Genomic DNA, 24196 nt, shown 5'->3' on the forward strand with positions numbered 1-24196 from the left:
ATCTCTGCGAGCCCTTTCCAGCTCTCAAGGTACAATAATCCCACGAATCTTTGTTCCTCAAACCAGGAGGTTTTCTGGAAACCTTCTTAAACATAACCAGGACAGGACCTATGATGGAAATCTTGGGGATGCTCTGAGCAGCGAACGGGCTTGGGAAGCGCACCCCTCGAACCGGGCTGCCTCCGGCCCGCACGCCGCAGCTCCCCAAGTCGGCTCCGCGCTCCGCACACAGGCGGCGGTGCTGGGGCCGCTCCAAGTGCGATGAGAAGTGTAATCCCTCCGCTAAGTACTTGGCTCTCAGTCTCCAATCACTAGTGGGAGCTGGAGAGGGCAAGTGAAAAAAAAAAATTCCAGAGGCAGCCGAGGAGCGAGAGGAAAAAAAAAAAAAAAAAAAAAAAAAAAAAAAAGTCCCGCGGTGGCGGCGGCGGCGGAGCGGCCGCGGCGGCCAGAAGTTGACGGCGCGGCCGGGCGCGGGGCGCGGAGTCGGCGGGGCCTCGCGGGGCGCCGGGCAGTGCAGTGCGGAAACCGCGGCGCCGAGGACGCGTGAGCTGGGAGCGTAGCCGCGGGTAAGGCGCGCGCGGCGGGGCCCCGTCCCCTGTGGGTGGCCGAATTCCCGAGCGCGCGGGGGGCGGCCGAGCCGGCAGGAGCCGGGCAGAGCGAGGAGTGGCGCGGGACGGGCAGCAACTGGGTGCGGGGCTGGGCGGTGGTCGCCCCAGGCAGGACGGAGCGCGCGAGGGAGGGGGCGGGCTGCGCGGCCGTGGGGCGGTGGCGGCGGCGGCGGGGAGGGGGTCAGGCGGTGGCCGCCTCGGCTTTGTGCGCGGGCGGCTCTGCCCGGACCCCGAGGCCTCGTGCCCGCGCAGGCGAGGAGTCGGGGCAGGGGCAGCAGCGGCGGCGGCGGGCGGGACACGTGCTTCGGAGCTGGAGGGACGCGCCAAGGCAGGGAGTCGGACCTGCGAGCGGAGGGATGGGGCGGGAGGGCGAGCTGAGGGCAGTCGCGGAATCCGGGAAATGGGAGGGAGCCTGGCGGGGCGGGGGCCCAGGGCCAGCCCCGGCGGGACCCGCAGGCACCCACCTGCCCCGGACGCCTCCCGAGACCCAGCTTTGCCGCGGGGGAAAGTGCGCAGCGGGACTGGTCCCGGCTCCTCGGACTGGGCTCCGTCTTTGCTTCCGTTGTCTGTCTCTTCTCTGTCTCTCTCTCTGCCTCTCTCTCGAGTTCTGGGTCTTTCATTCTCTCCCTCCTCTTCTTTCTCCCTTCCTCTCCTTATTGTTATCCTTTGCCTTTCCCCGCGGTCTCTCTCTCCTTCCGTGCGTCTGTCTCCCTCTTCCCACCGCCTGCTCTGGCTCTCCCAGTGTCTCCCTCCTCTGTCCCTTCATCCTCTTCGCTCTGTCACTCTCGCACACTCTTTTGGTGTCTCTCTCTCTCAAGAGGCTTTCGCTCCAGGTCTTCCTGGCTCCCCTGTCTCTTGCTCTCTGCGCCCTTCTCTCTGCTCATCCCTTTTTCTGCCCAGGCTCCGTGTTTCCCCGTCTTTGGCGGTGTTGGAGAAGAGCCTTTGGAAGTTGTCCGCTGCGGTGCGGACACCCCTCCAGCTGGGTCCTGCTGTTTGTTCTGAGTGGAAACGCTGCAGTTTCCTTGAGTTATTAGGAACTGCTGTTTTTTTAGCCACCTTTCCACCGAGGTGAGGTCAGTGACTACGAGCGGCCACAAAGTTGCCAGTGAAAGAAAACGGAGGAAGAGAGCCGTTTCATTACCTCCAACAGATAATGTGTTAATACCAAACTTATCTGCAGCGAAGCAGAGCCACCTGAGAAAAGGTTCCTGAGTTCTGCAAAGAAACACGAAAAGCTCTAGTGGAAATGAGAGGGTTCATTGCAAACACTAAAAAGTGTTTGCAAATAATTTGAAAAAGCACTTAATGGAAATCTCTTGCTGACGAATCTGTTTTCTTACATATATTTTTAGGATTCCAGTGACAACTCTCCTAATTATTGTTTTGGGCAAGTTATGGGAAATGTCCTGTGTCAACTGGGACGTTAGTATTTAAGAAAATATTCAGTCTTTGTACTTTATACCTCTTTACACACTAGTGATCAAGAAGAATTATTTCTAACTGTAAAGAAAATAGTAAAGGATTTGTCAGTAGTTTTAAAACATGAGACGTTCCAGGGATCAATAATGTTTTTGGAAAAACTTTCATTATAAGGATGTTTTGAAGGATATTACATCTTAGTGAAATATGTAAGTTATTACACACTTAGATCATTGTGCAGTGCAAAAAAGTTTGTTATAATCAGATCATAGTAGTGATGTCTTTATGGGAAACATAGCTGGGAAATTAATTGCTCTGATTTTCACTGTTTTCTTTAGTCATGCATAATGTACCTTTGTGTTTAGCAAAATATGGCCTAGAGCTACAAAACTTGATACAGTGTGTTATTTGTCCAATCTGAATTACCATTTAGAAAACCACCCTTTCCTTTTAGTTACATGATATAAGTTGATATGATCTCATTACTCATGTACTAGAGGCCGCTGATGAAGTTTAATGGCACTGATTTGTGTTTTTAAATCAAAATGTTAGTTTTTGGTGAGTTAAAATCTTGATTTATGTCATGTTAGTGAATCATCACTATTTATAGGGGCTTTGCCACCTTGTCTGCCAGGTGCTGCCCAGCATTTAGTCTAGGCTAGGTTGTCTGAAATTCGCTCTTAGATTATTGTCCCTGAGTGACGTGCTGCCACGGCCTGCTTATGTATGTTTCTCAAAATGTTCCAGTCGTTAAATAATATTTATTAAAAGGAAATTGACTTAAATTTTTCCTCACAAGCTTTGGGAACTGTGAGAGATGGCCTGATAAAGTATTTTTATTACAGTAAATGCTGACTTACTATTATTTGTTTAAAAGTATAAGGCAGTTTAAAATATAAGGCAGTGCTTATCTTTTGCCACATATAGCACCTCCTCCAGCTCTTTCTGAGCACTCAACTCGTATTATCATCCAAATCTAGAGTCAGTTGTCACCTACTCCAACCTAGCAGAGCCTTCCTGATTTTCAGAAGCCCCCTCACCACTGCCTCTGCCTCTCAGGCTTCTCAGTGCCCCTCTTTTTGGTGTCCACCTCTGTGCTATATGGTTACTTGCTAGGCGCTTCCTTGTTGGCCTTTGTCTCATTGAGGTGAGACAGTGTCCCTTCTTTCTTTTTCTCTGAATTTCCGATGCCCAGCCCAGTACCTGGTATATGATAGATACTCAAGAAATCCATGTAGGACGATTGGTTCTTTTCCAAATTGCCTCTAACTTGTGATACTGATTCTTTGTGGATGCAGTAGCTCAAGGGAAATACTTTAAAATAGTGTAATAGCAGATCATAGACTTAGGATTGAAAGAGTCTTAGCATGTCATCACACACGTTAATAATGCTGAAGAGGATGAGGCCCAGAGAGTTTGAAAACCATGCTCAGAAATAGAAAGTGAGGCGAGGATGGCTATGAAATTGAGACTTTACTTTTTTTTCACGGTGCCACAGTTATTTTCACTGGACTTATGTTTGACTTCTTTCACTCGAAGTGGGTAAATATGTCTATAAGTAGAAGCTGGCAGTTATACTCTAAACTCTGAAGATTTCATGTCACCCTGTAAAAGCCATGCATGAAATGTATAACTTTGCAATAACTGATAATCATTTCTGATGCATGTAAGCATCGAGCTAATACTGATCTTTTGGGACCTTGACTCCTAAGTTGTTTCTATGTGGTCGGCATTGTTCTGGGTGATAACTGTGTTGGGCAGAATTACTATTTCTTACCTGCAAAGAAGATTTAAGGTCTCTAGACTTATATTTTCTGCTCTATAATTCTCTCTCTCTCTCTCTCTCTGTGTGTGTGTGTGTGTGTGTGTGTGTGTTGAAGGGGGTTAGGGAGAAGAAAAAGGAAGTTTGGACCAGATTAGTGGTTCTTTTTGAAGTTTTCTTCAGAGACTACCAGTTTAACTCCCAGAACAACTGCAAATTCATCTGTTTTACATATCAGACTTCCTGGTAAGCTTTTGTTTTATAAAAGGCTAACACAGCTTTAAAAAAGCTTGAAGACCTCTTTACTTGTTGTCCTCCAGTCTCTTCCAGTTCTTGAATTTCACAATCAGGATCATTTATAGCTTTTAAATATGGGTATTCGGAGGATGGTTGGTAAAAGTATTAAGGACAGAAGGAAAAACTGATTTTGCCTTAGAGATACTATTAATAATTTCAGGTTTCCATATGCTGAATTTTATGTGATGGCAGAAATTGAAGTAGAATTGTTGAGATATGTATAGGCAGGCCAGAATTCAGGGAAAGGAGAGGTTGTGGCTAGAAAGGTAGATTAAAAAGTCACTTATATTGACTTAATAATTTAAGTTGAGTGAAAATAAAACTTCTTAGGGATGGAGTACAGAGAGAGAGAGAAATAAGCCAAGATTTAGGAGTAGACAAAAAGGACAATTTGTTATGTTATTTCTGGGTATTTTTAAAGCCCATCACAGTAGTAAGAAGGATAATGTATAATTTACATCAGGCAATACTTTGTTTGCATGATGTTCAGGACATCCACTTACATGCCAATATTCTAATTACATTCATTTTACACTCTTTGTGTGGCACTGTTATACACTGTGGGGACACTGTGACTATAAGAGAAACAGGATCCTTGCTGTCATTGAACTTCTAGGGAGTGAAAACACAATGAGCTATAAACAAACACAAGAATAGGATTATTTCCAATAGTGAAATTTGCCGTTAGGAAAACAGGACAGGGTGATATGACAGCATGTGACTGGGCTACTTTATGTGAGATGGTCAAGGGAGGCCTCTGTAAGGATATTCTTGAGTAAGAAGAAAGAGCCAACCCCATGAAGATCTGAAAGAACTTCCTAGCAGAGGACGCACTAGGGCTGTCTCTAAGAGTAGCAAGCTAGGCACTCACTGGCCAGGAAGGCTGGACTCAGGCAATTAGAGGAAGTGGTAGGAATGAGGTCACAGAGGTGGTGAGGTTCATGGCATGAAGTATGCATTTTATTCAAAGTATATTCTGTTGAACACTCTGGAGGATTTTAAACAGAGAAGTGAACAAATAGGATTTAGCGTGTCTGTGCGTAGTGTGAGCAAGAGTGCCTGAATAAGGCCATGTGGGAGGCTGTGAAAATGATGTAGGTGAAGGGTTTGTTGGCTTGCCCAAGGGTGGAACCTTGAGAGGCTGATCAGACATTGTTCTTATCATGGAATAGAAGAATCATGGAGTTGAATCATCTTTTTTTTTCTGGGGCTGGGGGCTGGGGATGTGCCAGGATCTACATTGCAGCAGTTCACTGGTTCAAGAGTTACTTTTACTTTTGAATTTCAGACCTCAGCACCTTCTTAGAGTTCCCAGATATCACCTCTTTACCTCATCTCAAATATCTCATGGGCTGCAAGCTTCTTCCACGTGAGAGCGTATAGTATGTCCTAGGAAGTATTGCGGTAAGCTTCTTAGTGAGTGGAGATGATTCTTGGACTACACTGAGATGGTTGGTTCTTTCTGAAAAGCAGAGTGGTGAGCATCCTTGAATGAGCATCTCTTCACTTCATTTTTGGTGAAGTCTGCCAGTATGAAATAGGGGAAGCAAGGCAGAATTCCTCTAATCAGGTCTGAGTGTCATTTTCCTCTAACCCTCAGCTTTGAAATCTTTGGATGCTTCTTGAAAGAATTCATTGTAAAGTCTGCATTGTTAGATCGGGATGTTACACATCATTGTACTCCAGCCCCTTTGCAAAGTGCTAGGATGTAGTAGGCATTCAGTAAATAGTTGTGTAGTGCTGTTGGATGTACTCTTTTAGAGGCCAGTAGTTTTGATTCAGCTAATTTTATTTTTTCCTGTCTTTCAACAAGGATATGGCTGCATGTGGCATCAGCTTTGGAAGATATTAAGTAGCAAGTTTGGAAATGATTTTTCTGGAGATTGTATTTAGTTATCGGCTAAAGGAAAAAGATACAATCCAATATATCTGTTTATAACGTTTCTTGCCTGGCTGTCTTGAGATAAACATTTTAGTCATTTTTATAGCAGTTAGATAGATAGGAACTTAAACAAGTACAGACACATCTGTCACTAGTTAATTTGATGATTTACGAATCTAAAATGATTCCAAGGAAGTCTGTAATGATGGTGCCTTTGTCTAAATTAATCTCTTGATAGAAATCAGTGAATTTTATCTAACTAGTATACTTTACGACCATCTATAAAATGTATTAAATTATCATCAATTCTTTTTTCTGAAACAAGCTACTATTCTGCTGTTTTCCAATACACATTTAGCCATGATAGTCCACATAATGGAGGATTATCCTGAAATCTTTCCCCTTATTATGGAACGTGGTGCAATGCTCAAATGGGCTTGCCAACAGTTGTGGCATCGCTTCATTTTTATGTATTTAGTAATTTTCTTCCATGGTTTCTTTTGATCCTCTTCAATTTGTCAAGAGTTTTTTCTGTATCTGTACATTGTGTGTTGCCCCATTTTGCCAAAACTTCTTATTACCATTGTCTTCTATGTCAGATATATTTTGGTTGCCTCTCCAGAACCACTCTCAGCCCTTCTGCCTTGTGCTCTCTGCAGGGAAAATAACCTGGATGAACAACTTTGACTTCTAAAATCTTAGGTCACTGGGGAGCCACAGCAGGAGAGTAGAGGGAGGGTGGGGAGTGAGGGTATTTATTTCCTTGGCTCCCTTTCTGTGAGATCAGTTTGGGCTGCCTGTATTCCTACACTGAAAGTCATTGTTCTTCCCAAGGTATCCTTCTCTATAGGACTCTATCTTTCCAGATTCTGGTAATCTCCGGAATAACTTCCCTGCTTTTACTAACCTGAATTTTCTGCAGTACCCTTGGGGTTCTTTTCCACTCCTGCCCACACCCTTTTACATTGTCTGTTTATAAATCAATCCCCTCAGCTTATCAGGAGCTCTGTCAATTAAAGCCCTATTTTCTGTTGATTCAGCTTCTGAAAGCCTCTTCTTTGAAGTTTTCTTGGATTGATGAGAACAGTCATACTCCCTTACCTCTTTTGGACATCTGCTTTCCACCCCAGATTATATGCTTCTGTCCATGCAGAATGATGCACAAACCTAAGTTCTTATATAAATACTGTCAGTCAGTTTATTAGAACATCTCGTGACTTGATAGTCTGTGTACCTTCTATCCACGTGCTTTGTTTCCTTCACTCTTTCACAAACACAGTGCATCTTTATAGATTCACTGTATAGGACCCGGCACTGTACTAGGCATTGTGGATGCAAAAAGGTGGATGTTTGCCACTGTTTGGGAGGGCTGGGAAGGGAGCAGGAAATAAACAACTATACATAATAGTTACAATTTAGGTTTGTGATTAGGTCTATTAAAAAATAAACAGGTGCAGCAGTAGAGAGTAATAGGAGAGACTGTCATTTACTCAGGATCGCAAGCAGCTAAAAGGGCATGTCTAAGTGGCTTTTGTTAAGCTGCATTTATTACTCAGGCTCTTAATATTTGAATATTAAAAGCTTTTCCCAGTGATGACACAAACAATAAATCTTGGCAGGAAAATTAGAATTTCATATAAACCTTAAGAAAATAAAGTGCTTTATACTATTACCTAAAATTAATAGTTTTGTATATATGTATGTATGTATATGTGTGTGTATCCCTTAGGAATTTTCTTATGCGTTGCTATGTATTTTTAAATGAAAATAAGATCATCTATATCATTTTGTGACTTTCATTTTAAATTTAATCGTGCATCAGTGACTCCATCTACATCGATGTATGCATTCTGAAACGTATTTAATGTGTAATCTGTTAGTTAAAGATCACAGAGTTCCTCATCTTCCTGCTCGTTATATTTCTTAGACTATTTTAAACGTTTGATAGACATGAAGAAGAAAACTGGGCCAATAATCTTGCCACACAAAACCTCTGGAAATTAAGAGGCACTTGAGAGTATATTCGTTTGAATTGTGATGCCTAATAAAATTAAATGCCAACAGAGAGGGAACATAATTTAATCAAACCTCTCTTGTTTAATAATTACATTCTAGAATTTTTTTAAGGTCTAACACCACTGTTACTTCTACTTTGTCACACAGTAAATGAAAAATTGGGGTTTGAAGTAATATGAGCTATTTGACTAATCCAGATGAGGAATTTACGTGTAACAGTATGTTTTACCTGATTTCATTTGTTTTCCCAGTGTGTTTCATGGAACAGTGGTTTCATGGAATGTTAGGTGTGCAGCCCAAGAGGGATCTCATGGATGGCAGCATAGCCTCCTGGTTAACTGTGGGAGTTTGTCTAGGTTTGAATCGTGGCTGTATCATTTCCTAGTTGTGAGACCTTGGGCAAGTTATTGCACCTTCTGTGTTTCTGTTTCATCCTCTGTAAAATGTCAATGCCAATAACAGTATTTACATCATAGGGCTGTCTGAGGATTAGAATTTTGATTTTTAAAGTGTTTAGAACAATGACAGGTGCATAGTAAACACCACAGAAGTGTTTGCTAAGCAAGTAAATAATGAAATCTGGCAATTTCTGATGTTTTTAAATGCAACCCTTTCTGAGCCTTTGTTGTATTAACATGCATTAATATTGACAGTCCCCAAAAGTGGTATTTGACCGTGGGACTTGTATTTTTTCCCTGTGTATATCATTGAATTAATGTTCCTCAGAACTCACTAGGGGAAAAAAATTGATACAAACAATTGGCTAAACATTTTCACCAGTTTATTATCTCCTGAAATGAAAGGATCATTCTTACTGCCAGGGGTTGTTCCTACAGTTATCTCACTCATCATAGAACAGGAAACCAGCTCCTGTCTTTTTTTTTTTTTTAAAAAAACTCTTTTTCTTTTTAAAGGTAAAAATGAATGCTTTCCTTCGCTACCCAGTAAAAAACTTTCAGCCCTATACCTGTGAGTACATACTGGGCCTCTGCAGCTCACTGAGCATGAGCTTTACTGTGTATAATATTTTCTAAAAAGTTACTTATTGTTATTTTTTGTAATTGTAAAGAGTGTTCATTGAAGTGAACTTGGGAAACAGGGAACTCAAATAAAAATCAGTCACTTTTTTTTTTTTTTTTTTTAACCACACAGAAGTAGCCACCATTAGCATTTTGGGTCTTTTTTTTCTTTACTGAATTGAGAGCATAATATACTGTGGTTTTGTGTTCTTCCTTTCTTTTTCACTTGACTTTATTTATATAATATTCTCAATCCAAGACATGCAGTGATTTCTGGCCCTCAGATGATTGGTAATCTACATTTCAAAAGAGCTTCCTTCCTTACCAAATTCTGTGGCCAGAGACAATATAAAAATAAAATGGTGTATCTAGAATGAGTTTCTCCCTTATTTTAAGTATTCTTGGAAATTGGAACCACCTGGTAAGCAGTTGGCAATTCTGTTTAAAAGACCTGGAGTAGGTGACCTCAGGTTGCTTCATTTTTATGAGTCATTCCAGTCTTCTAGCCAAAAGCCAGATGGACTCAGAAGAACCCACGACCAGGCTGTTGTGGAGGCATTACTTACTCATCGTGAGTGACTGTGAATGAATTTATATAATGTTGAGATTAACGTGGAAAAGGTATCCAGGGAAACCTAAATTATTCCAAAATAAATTTAGCTTAACTACTATTTACATTTTAAATTGTAAATCTTTTCCCACCATTGCATGTTCGAGGTTGGATTCTAGTGATGTACTAATATGGGGGAACAAACATTGTCTCTAAATATTTTATCTTGTCCTATAATTTTGAGTAGGAATTAATATTGAATTTATATGACAGGACTTAATGTAAACAAAAGTCCTTTTTGTTAGGGGCTTTACTTTGTGTACTTCATACATAATGGATGCTCTAGTAGTTAGAGTATATGTGTCAGTAAAAGTTGTTTTCATTCAAAAGTCCTTATTCAACAGCTTTGAATCTGCATCTCACTCAAGATTAAATCAATCACTCCTTTAAATACTTATCATTAACATCTGTAGCAAATGAAAATATTTAAACCCTCTCTGAAGAGAAAAACCATACTACATAGTTTAATTGAATTAAATTAGCTTTTCATGGTAACCTAGGAGCTATTTCTGGAACCAATTTGGAAAATGATCTTTGTATGCTGTGGCATTTATGTTTGATTATGTTTTTCTTAGTAATTCTCAATGGACCCGATTCACTCCTTGCTTCAGTCATCAAACTCTTGTGATTTTTGTAGGCAAATTATGTATTTCCTACCCCATAATTATGCATATTTATGGATACTATATTCTTCCTCCTTAAATATAGAAGTTATAAAAATTCTTCATTCAATAACATAAAATTATTTAAATTTTATCGTTTCAGCATTCTGTGAAGTCTGTTAAGACTGAGATAGACAGCCATATATAAATGAACTTCTTTCAAAAAATGTTTCATACGATTTGACTTTTGACACTTACTAAAAAAAAAGGTATTTATAAAAATGGCAGATAATCCAAAACTTCTTATAAATACATTGTCTTGAAATACAGAATATTTCAAGCCACATTAAAGATTTTGTGTACTACATTTTCTTCATTTTCTTCTAATTGCAGTCTCTTGATTTACAGAGCCACAAAAACATTGAAAATTGTTTTGAATAACTCAGTTTTCAAGTTTTTTAGCTGTTAAAATTTATTTGTGATTAGCATGGGGTGTATTTGATATGCTTGGTACAAGGACTGTAACTTAATGTCTTTATTTCTTGAATAGCTCAGACTTGACAATTTAAAGAGAAAACTCACCTTCTCCTTAAAAAACAAAACAAAACAAAACTCTGCTTTATTTACCACAATCCGAGTATCAGAATTGCAGTGATTTTTCCCCAAATCCTAACAATACAGGAATGCTCATTTGCATTCTCTTTTACTCCTCACCTTATGATTTTTCCCTCCCTTTTCATTTTTTCCTATTTTTCTCACGTTTGCGCTTAATCAAAAAACGCTATTTTATGTAACTGCTTTTTCTCTGAGCCAAAAACAAAAAACAAAAAACAAAAAACAAAAAAACCCACTCATTTTTATTGTGAATATCAAGAGTATTTCTTTACTAACTCCATCATTCTCTGATTGGAAATTACGAAGTTAGAGTAAGTGGAATGATGATTTGATATTTTGTAGGCATAGTCTTAATATATTTTAGTAACATTGTAAACTAATAAGAGCGAGATACATTTCTATTTTGTTATGTAATCACTTATTTGATTATGTAGTTTCACTTAAAATGTTTTTATGAAATGTTTGTTTTGAACATTCAAAGGAATGTATTTCCACAGCAAAAATAGCTAAAAATGGCACAGACGTGTTATATAAAATATATTGTAGATATTACTTAGATCTAGACACTTTTTATTTCTTTATATAATCTCTTTGATATACAAAAATCTGTAATTACATTATACAGGTTTTCATCAACACCTTTCTAGCTTTTATTTGAAATTTCATGTGTTTATACTTGTGGTTTGAAAGCTGTTATGCATTCTTAAACATTTTTCTTCAAACATACTTGTATGCACCCTGGCTTACCATGAGCCTCTAAATTCCTTTTGTGGCTTATCTGTCCTAAACCTGGAAGGTGTAATGCAGTTTAACAATAATATTTTATATCTGTAGTTTGTGAATAATGTCTTTCTTACAAATGGAATTATTAAATATTTATGCAACATGAATGATTTTGATACCATATTGTAAAGTGTGTCAAAAGAGATGATCTAGTCCTGCTCTAAAGAGAAAGATGTTTAAATTCACAGTTAAGGCTGGGCGGGTGGCTCATGCCTGTAATCCTAGCACTTTGGGAGGCTGAGGCGGGTGGATCACTTGAGGCCAGGAGTTCAAGACCAGCCTGACCAACATGGTGAAACCCCATCTCTACTAAAAATACAAAACTAGCCAGGTGTGGTGGCACAAGCCTGTAATGCCAGCTACTTGGAAGGCTGAGGCAGGAGAATCGCTTGAACCCAGGAGGCGGAGGTTGCAGTGAGCCGAGATTGTGCCATTGCACTCTAGCCTGGGCAACAAGAGTGGAATGCCGTCTCAAAAAAAAAAAAAAATCACAGATGATACACTACAAAAAATAATTCAGAGCACAAGTAGACCTAATATGGGAAAGACAAAATGAGAAGTTGTTGAGAACATGAAATGTGAAGTTGATTCAGTCTGTTATTCTGTCTTTAGGTAATGAATATATTAGGGAAGACTAGAATTGGTGTTTTATGATTTTACTTTTTAAATTTGCTATTAAGTCCTCCAAATACCTTAGTTATCCTCAATCTAAACCACAGTGCTCAGCCATTAGTGAAACTGCTATATTTGGAAAGTGATTAGATTTTACCTTCTTTTCTTCACTTCATATTTCTCCTCAACCAAAGTGGGTATTCTAGCTGAAGTATGGCAGCATGTCCTTAGCACTCTGCTTTGTCCATGCTGTCCATCATTTATGGGGTATGTAGAGTCTTCCCATCTATAATGTTTCCTTGCAGCCTTCACCTTTCTAGACTGAAAGAATGCTGATCTTTGTTTTTGTTTATATGGCTGTCCTATGGTTCACCTGATCATTTATTTCATTTTTATTTTTTTGAATTTTCCTCAGTTTCTATTTTTTTTTTTTTTTTTTTGGTGAAAGCAAGGTTATAGATTTTTTTTTTTTATTCAGCAGCAGATATTTTTGGAGGGCTACTCTATGTAAGACCAGAAATTGCATGTAGTATTTCAAGTAAAGATGAACTCTGATGTTAAATAAGATGAGAACCATATTTTCTCTTCTCTAGTGATGTCTGTGCCGTTGTTAGCTTTTTTGGCTGCAGGAACTTATTAATGCAGTATCCCAGAGGTGACTTCTAGCTCCTTTTTGTGATAACTAAGGCCCTTATCCTGAGAAGTACAGTAACCCTATAGTTTTCCAATTTGAATCTTATTTGATTTTTTCCCCCTAGTAACTCATAAAGTTTTGGAAATCTTGTAGGTTATCCCACTGCCTTGGCATTTCACATGCTGGAAAAACTTAGTGTCTTTTGCAGACCTGGAAAATTTAATCTATATTTCCTCTTTTACATCATTTATAAAAATGTTAAGGCTACTTCCAGCACATTCCCTGTTTATGGTTTTCTTGCCAAAATAATTCCTTTTTTCACTGGTCTTTGTTTCTCCAGTAAAAATTCATCGAATCCTATGATGACTCAGTTCATTATAATAACTTTTGTGGTAGTACCTTGTCAAGGGCTTTAAAAAAAATCCAGTGGATTATATTGACTGGTTTCTCCCTTGAGGATCTACACAAGTTTTAACTTACCGAGACATGATTACCCCTGTTAAAAGAAAATTAAAAGCTAGACCCCCTCCCATGATTATATGTGTTAAATTCTTCCGTGACCTTATACTTGAGCATACACAGACCTTAGAAATTTGTCAGATTGCTAAGAAATAATTACAACACAAAATTAGGGAAACATGAGGGGCTGTGGATAAAAGAGGTGACATTTAAACTTAATGTGGATGGTTGAAATGCAGTTGTATACAAGTAACAGCAGAAAACACACACACACCCACCCACCCAAGAGGCTACCGTGGTTTTCTTTTATATGTGCTAGGCAGTGTGCTAGGCCGGTCACATTGAAGATAGTAGTTACTGTCAACCCATTTTACAGATGAAAGATTTTAATGCACAGTGAGGTTCAGCCAGTTGTAGTGCTGGATTCTAATGTAGGACCCTCTGCTTCTAAATCCATACTCAAATGTTGGAGGTCTGTTAGAGCCAGATATTCTACTGGTTATTGATGAAACAAAGATGACTGACAATCAGCCTTGGTGGTTCATGAGCTTGAAAGACCCCTGAGGCAAGGAGACATGTGTGACAGCTGTATGAGATGGTAATTCCATGTGGAAGGTGCTGTTAGAGCACAAAGGTTGATAATTAAAGAGCCTTCAAGATAGAGACGGGTTATTGATCATATCCTGAGGAGAGAGGTGGATAAAGAGAGACAATGTTTAAAATCTATGGAAAAATATATTTTGAACTTTAAATGATGTACTCTCCCTTATTCTACCCTTTCAGTTATATAACATTTCTATACAGAGAGTACTGGCAATGTGTTTTTAGAGCAAAGTTACCACATATTTACTAATATTGACTTTTCTGTTTGATCCCTATATTGTCTTAACTACAGTGACATTTTAGTGAATGTGAGGAACTGGATAGCCCAGGTAACTTGCTAAGGGTAGAGGGATGCAAGATGAAGAAAAAGACTCATTTGAAATCAGTTGATAATATCTGAAATGATATTTTTAAACTTAAAATTATTTTGAAGGAAGCACCGTGACATACACTCATTGTATGACTTGATGGAGGATTGATGTTAAATTACCAGGAAGACCAGAAAGTATGTACTAAACACCACAGTAAAAACTTTCAAGAAGAGTTTCATCTTGTAACTCCTGTGATTAAATTTTCTCTAATATTTTAGTGACTCTAGTCATCATCTGTAATAGGGATATTACCTATACTTTATCCTTCTGATTTGATTTATCAGAATGCACCAGAGTGGATGGCAATGAAATGACTGCAGCAGTTTTCCAGGCTGGTTTGCAGCCTGCCCATACTGTCATCGTCTGCCAGCCAGCCAGCTGGCTTCATATCTTCACAAACCTTTTCCAGAGAGGACCTCCCCTTTGTCTTCAGCATGATGTTGTTATTTTTTTTTGCAGAGCAAAATGCAGTAAGGCCTACTGGCTGTGACAGTGGAGTTCAGCTGAGGCAGAGTTACTGTACAAAAGAAATCTTTAGTTTCCATAATAACTAGATTAAACATATATTTTACATATAGCCAAGGAGTTATGAGGAAAGCAAGGTTTAAAATGATGTTAAAAGTAAAATAGCAAATTTGCTTTTTAAAATATTTAATATTTAAAATATTTGATATTACAGGTACTATCTCTGTGTTAAATGAACATATTTTTGCTAATCCAGTAGTCACCACTTGATTTTCCAAAGGAATATAAATATTGCAAAAATGTAATAAGATATAGTATAATTTGTAACAAATAGAAAGCTTCCTTAGTGACTCCTTAGATTCCAAAATATAATTTTTCCATTATGGAAAATTATATTTATGTTGAACATAAATAATCAGATGTTTGCTTCACTAATGATGCAGCTTATTTTAAAATTATGTTACTGGATTTAACGATGCGACCTCTGTTCTGTGACTTTGTGTATTCTGGAGGCTTGTTATGCATGTCAAGGGTATTTCCTTTTATTTGTTTTAATTTTACCTGCCATTTAAATCATCGAATGACCCTTCTTAATTGTATTATGAAACCATATAATAAGGAAGGACTAGTTGATTATTTTTTACTTTAACTTTCTTAATCTCATATAATTCAAATCTTCTTTGTGTTCTCATTTCTCAGGTCAAATAATTTTTTGTTTGTAATTTTTCATCACAGTAATGGATGAGATAGAGTAATATGTTTCAATACATTTATTGTTCTTATTTTAGCATTTTACATCTGTTCTCTTTTTCAGGAGAGGAAGTCAAGTAGAATGTAGAAAAGAGCGTACAGTTGAGAGACAGGAAAAGTCATGATCTAGAATCTGGGCTGATCACTTAAAATGGAAGATTGGCTAACTGGAATGGGAAAATCTTTTCTTGGTTAATAATAGTAGCATATAGCATTAGTTCCTTTAGAGCAAGGTACCATAACTGTTTCATCTTTGTACCTTTTTTCTTCTGGTGGTTTTGGAATTTCAGAGACAGAAGGGAGTGTTTATGACTTAAGTCCCTTCTAAACCTTTCAGCTCTAAGATTTTGTAATTCTTTATATGAGACTGATACTTACAAATCTAATAATTATACAGAGTACCATTTACACAATTTTATGAATAAACTCATTACTTGGGAGTCGTAAATTATTTTGGTTAGTAGAAAATAATTCTGCCACAATAAATACTGTATTCTTTTCTTAGAATTATTTGCTAAGAACTTTTAATGCAGTTGTTGAAATGATTTTGTTCAGAAGTCAGATGCGGTTTCATGTTTGACTGTATTAGATTATAATGGCTAATTTTACCAGAGATAAAAAAGATGCAGAGGTTGCCAGCAACACGATAAATTAGTCTCTGTGATTACAACTTTTCACTAATCAATAAGGGATAATTTCCCTGCGTACCTCATCGGTTATCTTTGTTTCTCTGACTCCCCACAGGAAGTCTCTTTTAAAAACTCTTGGTAATATGAAAACAAAAACTGAACCAGGTTAAAGTGTTATGCAGTTGAACTGGTTCCCTCTTTGAAAGGTTAATGCCCGTTGTATTATTTTCCTAAAATATTATTTATTCATACTGTTCTCTGATTGTTTAAATGTTCAGATTTCTTGAAAATGTCTGGGAAACCTGATACATGCTTATTATTTTCAGGTTGATTAGTAATTTCTTTTTAAGAGACTATATTTTCATATAGCAGTCAACTCTATTATTTTTATATGTGTGGGGATTTCAGGGGTGTTTTCTAGATAACCTATACCAAATTTTTAATCTCATCATGCTTCTGTGCAACCTGCCCTATGGCCCGTCAGTATATGCTAACAGGAAAATTATATTTATCAAGCTAGCTAAAATACGGTTGAGAAGACAGATAATCAAAGCCCCTAGAAATTCATCTTGGAGCATTTGCTCTTAGTATAAAATAGGAAGCCTCCACTAAAAACTGCAGAGTTGCTTGTTTTACATGAATTGTTTGCTCTTAAGGAAAACATTTGAGGTTCTTAAGTAATACAAAATATGTTCTTGTCCATAGTGAATGGATTAGGGTTCATGATAATAAAACCCTTGAATCAGAAATGAGAAAGAATGTGAAACAGACTAAGGCAAGTCCGCTTTATGTGGACTCTTTTCTTAGAAGTTGGATTAAAAATGAAAAAAAATTGGATAACCTTTATACCCAACATGTATAAGTTTTATTTATGAATTTTTTCTTCTTGTGCTTTTCTCTTTCTTTGGAACCTGATTCATAATTCACTTTGGGAAAATATTCTGTTCATCTCATTCCATTTGACTCAGTCCCTCCCTTTCTCTGCCTGCACTATCTTCCATTCTTATGTACTCTTCTCTGTTCTTGTTGTTCTTGCAAAATCAATTTGTAATTACTAGTTTCCTGAATTGTTGGTGTACTTCTATCCTCACAGTTTTAGCTGTATGAAATGTCAAAACTTGTTTGTTTCTTTCTATATATTTTATAAAATGGAATATAGAACCCAAAAGATGCTTGGTCAGTGTTGATTAACTGACTTTCTTTTGTATGGTTCTGATCTTTATTTTTTCATAATGGTAGAAATTTTTATTTTTAAAGTACGTGAGGAACCTTAGAATTTTTTAAATGTATAATTTGTTGCATTTGTTTTAAAAATGCATTCTGGGACATGAAAAAGGAAAAAAAATTCTCTTCTGTATTTTGACTAAAACTAGTGTACATGGTTCTATACTGAACTTTCGAGGCAGATATCTGAGTTTGTATTCCAGCTCTCCCACTCAGTGTCCTCATCTGTAGAATGAAGATAATAAGAATACCAATTCAGTAAGGATGTTGTGGGAATTACACGAAATACCTGGCATATAATAGTTGTTCAATAAATGTTCACTCTTGTTCTTTATTTTTAGATGTCTTAAATGGCATTGGCACTCAGCTTACTTTACCAGGTTGCGCTATGAGACTGTCCTCCTAAAACAGAATGAGGAAAATATACAGTTAATTAATCAATTTTAAGGAGAAACTATTTTCTTATTAAATGTTTCTAAGCCCCAAAATTATTTGATCGCAAAATGTTCATATTGAAATATCAGTGCCTAATTTCAAAAAAGAAGCTCTTTAGAAACAAAGTTGTTTCCTTTCCTTTTTTTCCAATTTAAGATATTTCCATCTCTATTTCAAATGCTTGCTTCTAAAAAAAAGTTTATGTAGTGAAATAAGAGGGTAAATTTTATGTTTTTATTAATTTGAATGACATTTTCCCTTGGATGAATTATGAAATGTCTGGTTAACTTTAGCATTAGTGAAGCTTGAATAGATTTTAATATTAAGCAAGTGTTTAGTTGCATGACATGATCAGTTTACACTACTGCAGAGCCTTAATTAAAGTTTTATTAAACTGTGTAAACCGTGATCCAGTTTGAATTTGAAAGTAGATAGACATCTGTTTCAAATATTATTACTACGGTTAGAAATTAATCGCCTTTGACCGATGTGGTGGCTCACACCTGTAATCCCAGCACTTTGGGAGGCCGAGGCGGGCAGATCACGAGGTCAGGAGATCGAGACCATCCTGGCTAACATGGTGAAACCCCATCCCTACTAAAAATACAAAAAATTATCTGGTCGTGGTGGCGGGCGCCTGTAGTCCCAGCTACTCCAGAGGCTGAGGCAGGAGAATGGCATGAACCTGGGAGGCGGAGCTTACAGTGAGCCGAGATTGCACCACTGCACTCCAGCCTGGGCGACAGAGTGAGACTACGTCTCAAAAAAAAAAAAAAATAAAGAAAGAATAGCCTTTTTTCTTTGGAAGTCTGAAGGTTTCTCTTTTGGAATTTTTGTTGTTTCCTCACTATTTCCTCTGTATTAGAATAATTTTGAGGTATATAACTTATATACTTAAAAATCACTTTAATAATGTTTATATTATCTATACAAAAGAAAAGCAAGGAAATATTTGGAAGTATTTTATCAAAGAATAGTAAAACAAGACTGTTTTATGTTAAAAGCAAATTTTATGGTGATGCATCATAAGCCTTTAAGACAGCTTTCTTGATTGGGGACCGTTGTGCTTTCCTTCCTCCTGGGCTTTTTTCTTTATGAAGTGAAGATTAATTCTAAGTAAATTTTGGTATCATTTTGCTCACTTACATAATAAACACAAAGTATTCTCATTCTCTTTTTTTCTTTCGTCAGCTCAGTTGCATTAGAAAATTCTTCAGCAAATGCAGTTATTTAGCTACTTGTATATGTGTTTTAGTTGTGGTAAGGAATCTTGATGTATTTCAAACAGAATTACTTAATACTGTCTAGAGAACAACATCAGAATTGAAATTTTCTATTAAACTGTGCTCATTCAAATGGTAGAAAACAAAACTTGTAATACCCCAGAGTCAGAATCCATTCAGTTACTACATTGCTATGTCTTGATTCTGCAAGACTTGATTATTAAATGAATACGTGTTCAATGGAAACATTATAAAATACAGGAAAAGGCCAGAAAGAAAAAAGAAAATCACCTGAAACTGTACCACTTAGAGCGTGTTATTTGTTACCATTTTGATATATTTCCTTTACTCTTTCTCCTGAATTATTTTTACATATGCTAGCAAAAGTGTGAATTACCATCTTAATTTTGTATTTTATTTTTGCTTGAAATGATTTTATGAATTTCTCCTCATATCATTACATATTCTTCAAAATACTGTTTTAATTAATGACTGGAAATATTCATTCCTATACATTTTCCATATTTTTATCATAAATAATAGTGCAGTGAACATCTTTATGAATAGGTCCTTTAATATTTATATGAAGGCTTTTATATGTATCACCAGTTGCTTTCCAGTCATTCTAATTTGTAATTCTACCAGCAGAGTATCTATTTAATTTCACTCATATTTTAAGATAAGTGTTAATATTTCAGTTATATCCATGAAATCTCCGTAAGGCTCAGAAAAAAAAACAAAACAAAATGTGAAGGACCCCAAAATGAAAGTAGTTTTGAATAGGTAAGAACTACTTCATGTTATTTTTATTTAAAAAAAGGAAAAGAAAGATAAACAGGAGTTTTTACTGCTTACAAATACTGGCCGTTACCTTTGATATATAATTTTATTGTATTTATAAAAGAAATACAAATTAACCCCAATTGTTTTTCTGTTATTATGGTTCTGAGTTTTACTTAATAACTACAGGAATTATTTAAAGGCAAAAAGCTATTCATGCAGAAATCCTTGTAGTCAATGGCAGAAGTGACCTTAAAAGAATATAATTGAAACCCTTTTTTGATATGCAAAATGAGATTTAAGATGGTTCTGTGTTATGTGAAAAGGCCCTTATAGTAGCAGAGATTGAGCCAGAAAACAAGTTGTCTGATTCCTGCTGTTTCCTTGCTTTTAAAAAATATAGAAGTTTTAGTCAGGCATGGTGGCTCATGCCTGTAATCCCAGCACTTTGGGAGGCTGAGGTGGGTGGGTCACCTGAGGTCAGGAGTTCAAAACCAGCCTGCCCAACATGATGAAACCCCATCTCTACTAAAAATACAAAAATTAGCTGGGCGTGGTGGTGGGTGCCTGTAATCCCAGCTACTTGATAGGCTGAGACAGGAGAATTGCTTGAACCAGGGAGGCAGAGGTTGCAGTGAGCTGAGATTGTGCCATTGCACTCCAGCCTGGGCAACAAGAGCAAAACTCCATCTAAAAAAATATATATATACACACACACACACACACACACATATACATACACACATATATATATACACATATATGTGTAAAGTTTTTAAATGAAATAGTTCTTCTCTTAAAGGATATATAATAATAAATAGAGTGAATGTTTGTACATCCAATAGTCAGCTTATGAAACAAAGTAATACCAATACCTTGTAAGCCTCTTATGCATTCCTCAGTTGCATTTGGCTTCTTTCCTTCCCATCTGAGTAAACACTAACCTGAGTTTTGTGTTTATTATTCACTGGTTTTTAAAAAATAATTTTATCATAGATGTGTGTATACCTAACCAGCATGTTTTTGAGCTTTATAAAAATACCACTCTTTTAGGTAGTGTCCTGCGTTTTATTTTTCCCTTCAAATTTATGTTTTTGAAATTCATCCATTTTGCTTGAAGATGTATTTCACTTACTTTCATTGCTTTGTGATATTCTATTGGGGAATAGATCACAATTTATTTTTCCATTTACTTCCTAATAGGATATTTCTATGTATCTGCTATTATAAAGAATGATGTTATGGGCTTCTTGTATTAACTCTTGGTGTACCAGTAACAAGGTGCTCTTTTTTAAATGTATAAAATGGTGCTATATTGTTTTCCAAAGTAGTTCACTTTCCTACCAGCAGCATGTGGATAATTCCTATTGTACCTCATCGTAATTCATACTTAATATTTTCAAATTTATTAAATATTTTCTAATATCCAGGTTTAAAATTTCTTACTGGGTTCATAACTGATGTTTTCATGATTGTTAATGATGATGAGCCATATTTTCATGCATTTTGTCCATTTGTTCTTCTCCTTTGCCAACTTTGTGAAGTGCCTGTTCATTTCTTTTGCTGATTTCATATTAGATTGGTTATTCTTTTCTTAGTGACTTTTAGGGATTTTTTTTTGTTTATTATGAAGGCTAATTTTTAGTTAAATGCATTGCAGACATCTTTTTATGACTAAGGGTTTCTCTACTTTACCTTTTTATGTAGCTTTACTGACAGAAGTTCTCAATTTTAATGTAGTCAAATTTTTCATTCTTTTAATTTATGGTTTATAGTTTTTGTGCCTTGTTTAAATCATCTTTGTCTACCCCAGCATCATAATGATATTCTCTTAATAGTCTTCATCTATCTGTAATTGAATTTTATTTGTGAGGTGTGAGTTAAGGTCCAATTCCATTTTTTTCTATATAAATATGTGTAACCTGTTGATGTATAACCTATTGTCCAAATGCAATTTATTGAATGTATTTATGCTTTCATTCTAGAGTAATTGTCCATTAATGTCAGCTCTGTTGTATGTCAAATTTCTCTACACATACATGAGGGCCTGTTTCTGAGCTTTTAAATTTTGCTCCATAGGTCTGGTTTTTATTCTTGTGATAATATTACACTGCCTCAATTATTGAAGTTTTATTGTGAGTCTCTATACCTGGTCAATGACTCCCTTCCTCTTTTCCTCCATTTTTAGGAAAATCTTATCTATTGGTCCTTTCCTCTTCCGTATACATTTTATAATAAACTTTTCAAGTTTTAAATTGAAATTGCGGTGAATTTAAAGATGAATTTGGGAGAATTGTCATCTTTATGATATTGTCTTTATTAAGAGATATGGCGTATATCATTACTTAGGTAGTTTCATGGCATTTTACTTAAGTTATGAAATTGAAAAAATTCTTAAAAAATCTGGCATGTGTTTTGTTAAAGTTATTCCTAGGTACCTTATTGTTTTGCTCTTATGAACAGTATCAATTATTAAGCATGTTTTCCAGTTTTTTTTTTTTTTGAATAGAAGTTCCCTTTTTTTCAGTATGGTGATCCTATATTCAGCTACCTTGCAAATTTTACTACTAATTTTAATAATATTTCTTTAGATTTTGAGGGACTTTCTATGAAAACAGTTATATTTCTATGAATTATAGTTTTCTCTCTTCCTTTCTAGTATTTGATATTTTCTTTTATTTTTGTCCTAGTGTACTGCCTGGCTAGGAACTAGAATATAGTATAGAATAGAAATAGTGATAATGATCATATTTTTCTTTTTCTCATAGAGTCTAAATCTAACATCACCATTAAGAATGATAACTGATCTAAATTTTATATATACATTTATCGTGTTAAGGTTGTTCTTGGCCGGGTGCGGTGCCTCACGCCTCTAATCCCAGCACTTTGGGAGGCAGAGGCTGGTGGATCACCTGAGACAAGGAGTTCGAGATCAGCTTGGCCAACAGGAGGAAACCCTGTCTCTACTAAAAATACAAGAAATTAGCCGGGTGTGGTGGCGGGCACCTGTAGTCCCAGCGACTCAGGAGGCTGAGGCAAGAGAATTGCTTGAATCCGGGAGGCGGACGTTGCAGTGAGCCAAGATCAGTTCACTGTACTCCTGCCTGGGTGACAGAGTGAGACTCCATCTTAAAAAAATAAAAAAGGATGTTCTCTTATATTTCTAATATACTAAGTATTTTATTTTATATTCATAATAAGTGGATATTAAGCTGTATCAAATTATTATTCTGTATCTTTGAGATCATAAAAGTTTCCTTCTTCCCTTAATCTCTGTGTTACATTTGTTGGGTTACATTTGTTGATTTCATAATGTTAAATTGCTCTTATTTTCTAGGATAGACTCAATTTGATCATGACGTGTAATTAATAATCTTTTTAATTGACTGCTAGATTTGGTTTGTTAATGTCTCATTTAGGATTCTTGCATGTGTTCATTAATGAGATTAGCTTTTTTTCATGTCACCTTATTATTACCCCCAACCCCACTAGCCCTAAGTAGCCACCAATTTAATTGCTGTCTCTATAAACTTGTCTGTTTTAGACATTCCATAAAATGGAATGATACAATATATGATCTTTTGTGACTGGCTTCCTTCACTTAGCATATTATTTTTGATGTTCGTCCATATTGTAGCATGTGTCACTACTTAATTCATTTTCATTGCCAGATAATATCCCATTGTATTGATATACTACATATTTATGCATTAGTTGATGGACATTTGTGTTGTTTACACTTTTTGGTTAATATTAATAATATTGCTATTAACATTTATGCCCAAGATTTTATGTGGACATATATTTCATTTTTCCTGGGTATATACCTAGGAGTGGAGTTGTGGGTCATATGATAACTCTGTGTTTAATATTTTTGAGGAACATCCAGATTGTTTTCTAAAGTGCCTGTAGCAGTATACATCCCCAGTATATGGGGTGTCAGTTTCTCTGCATCCTCATTAACATGTATTATTATCTGTCTTTTTGAAAATAGCTGTTCTAGTCAGAATGAAGTGCTGTGTCATTGTGGCATTGATTTGTGTGTTCCTGATGGCTAATGATATCAAGCATCTTTTCATGTGTTTATTGGCCATTTGTATGTCTTAGTTGGAGAAATGTCTATTCAGATCCTTAGTCCATTTTAAGAAATTGAGTTATGTATCTTTTTGTTATGGAATTGTAAGTGTTCTTTAGGTTTTCTAAATGTTAGTCTCCTATCAGATATATGATTTGCAAATATTCTCATTCTTTGGATTTTCTTTTCACTTTCCTGATGGTGTCCATGGAAATGAAAATATTTTCAACTTTTATAATGTCCAATATATCTATTTTTTCTTTTGTTTTTATGCTTTGGTATCATATTAAACCATTGCCTAATATAAGATAATACTTTTTAAT

General features: G+C 36.6%; 1 protein-coding gene across 8 annotated transcripts in view; it reads left to right on the forward strand.

The window, feature by feature from the left end:
- The first annotated feature begins 228 nt into the window (after positions 1 to 228).
- BMPR1B (bone morphogenetic protein receptor type 1B) overlaps positions 229 to 24196 on the forward strand; it is a 395286-nt gene continuing 371318 nt past the window's right edge. For 2 of the 8 annotated variants that reach the window (XM_078001799.1, XM_078001793.1), the window contains exon 1: positions 229 to 566. The gene's annotated coding sequence lies outside the window, so the exon portion shown is untranslated. 8 annotated transcript variants of the gene reach the window in all.

The sequence above is a fragment of the Macaca mulatta genome, chromosome 5 (assembly GCF_049350105.2).
Source record: "Macaca mulatta isolate MMU2019108-1 chromosome 5, T2T-MMU8v2.0, whole genome shotgun sequence".
NCBI lineage: Eukaryota > Metazoa > Chordata > Mammalia > Primates > Cercopithecidae > Macaca > Macaca mulatta.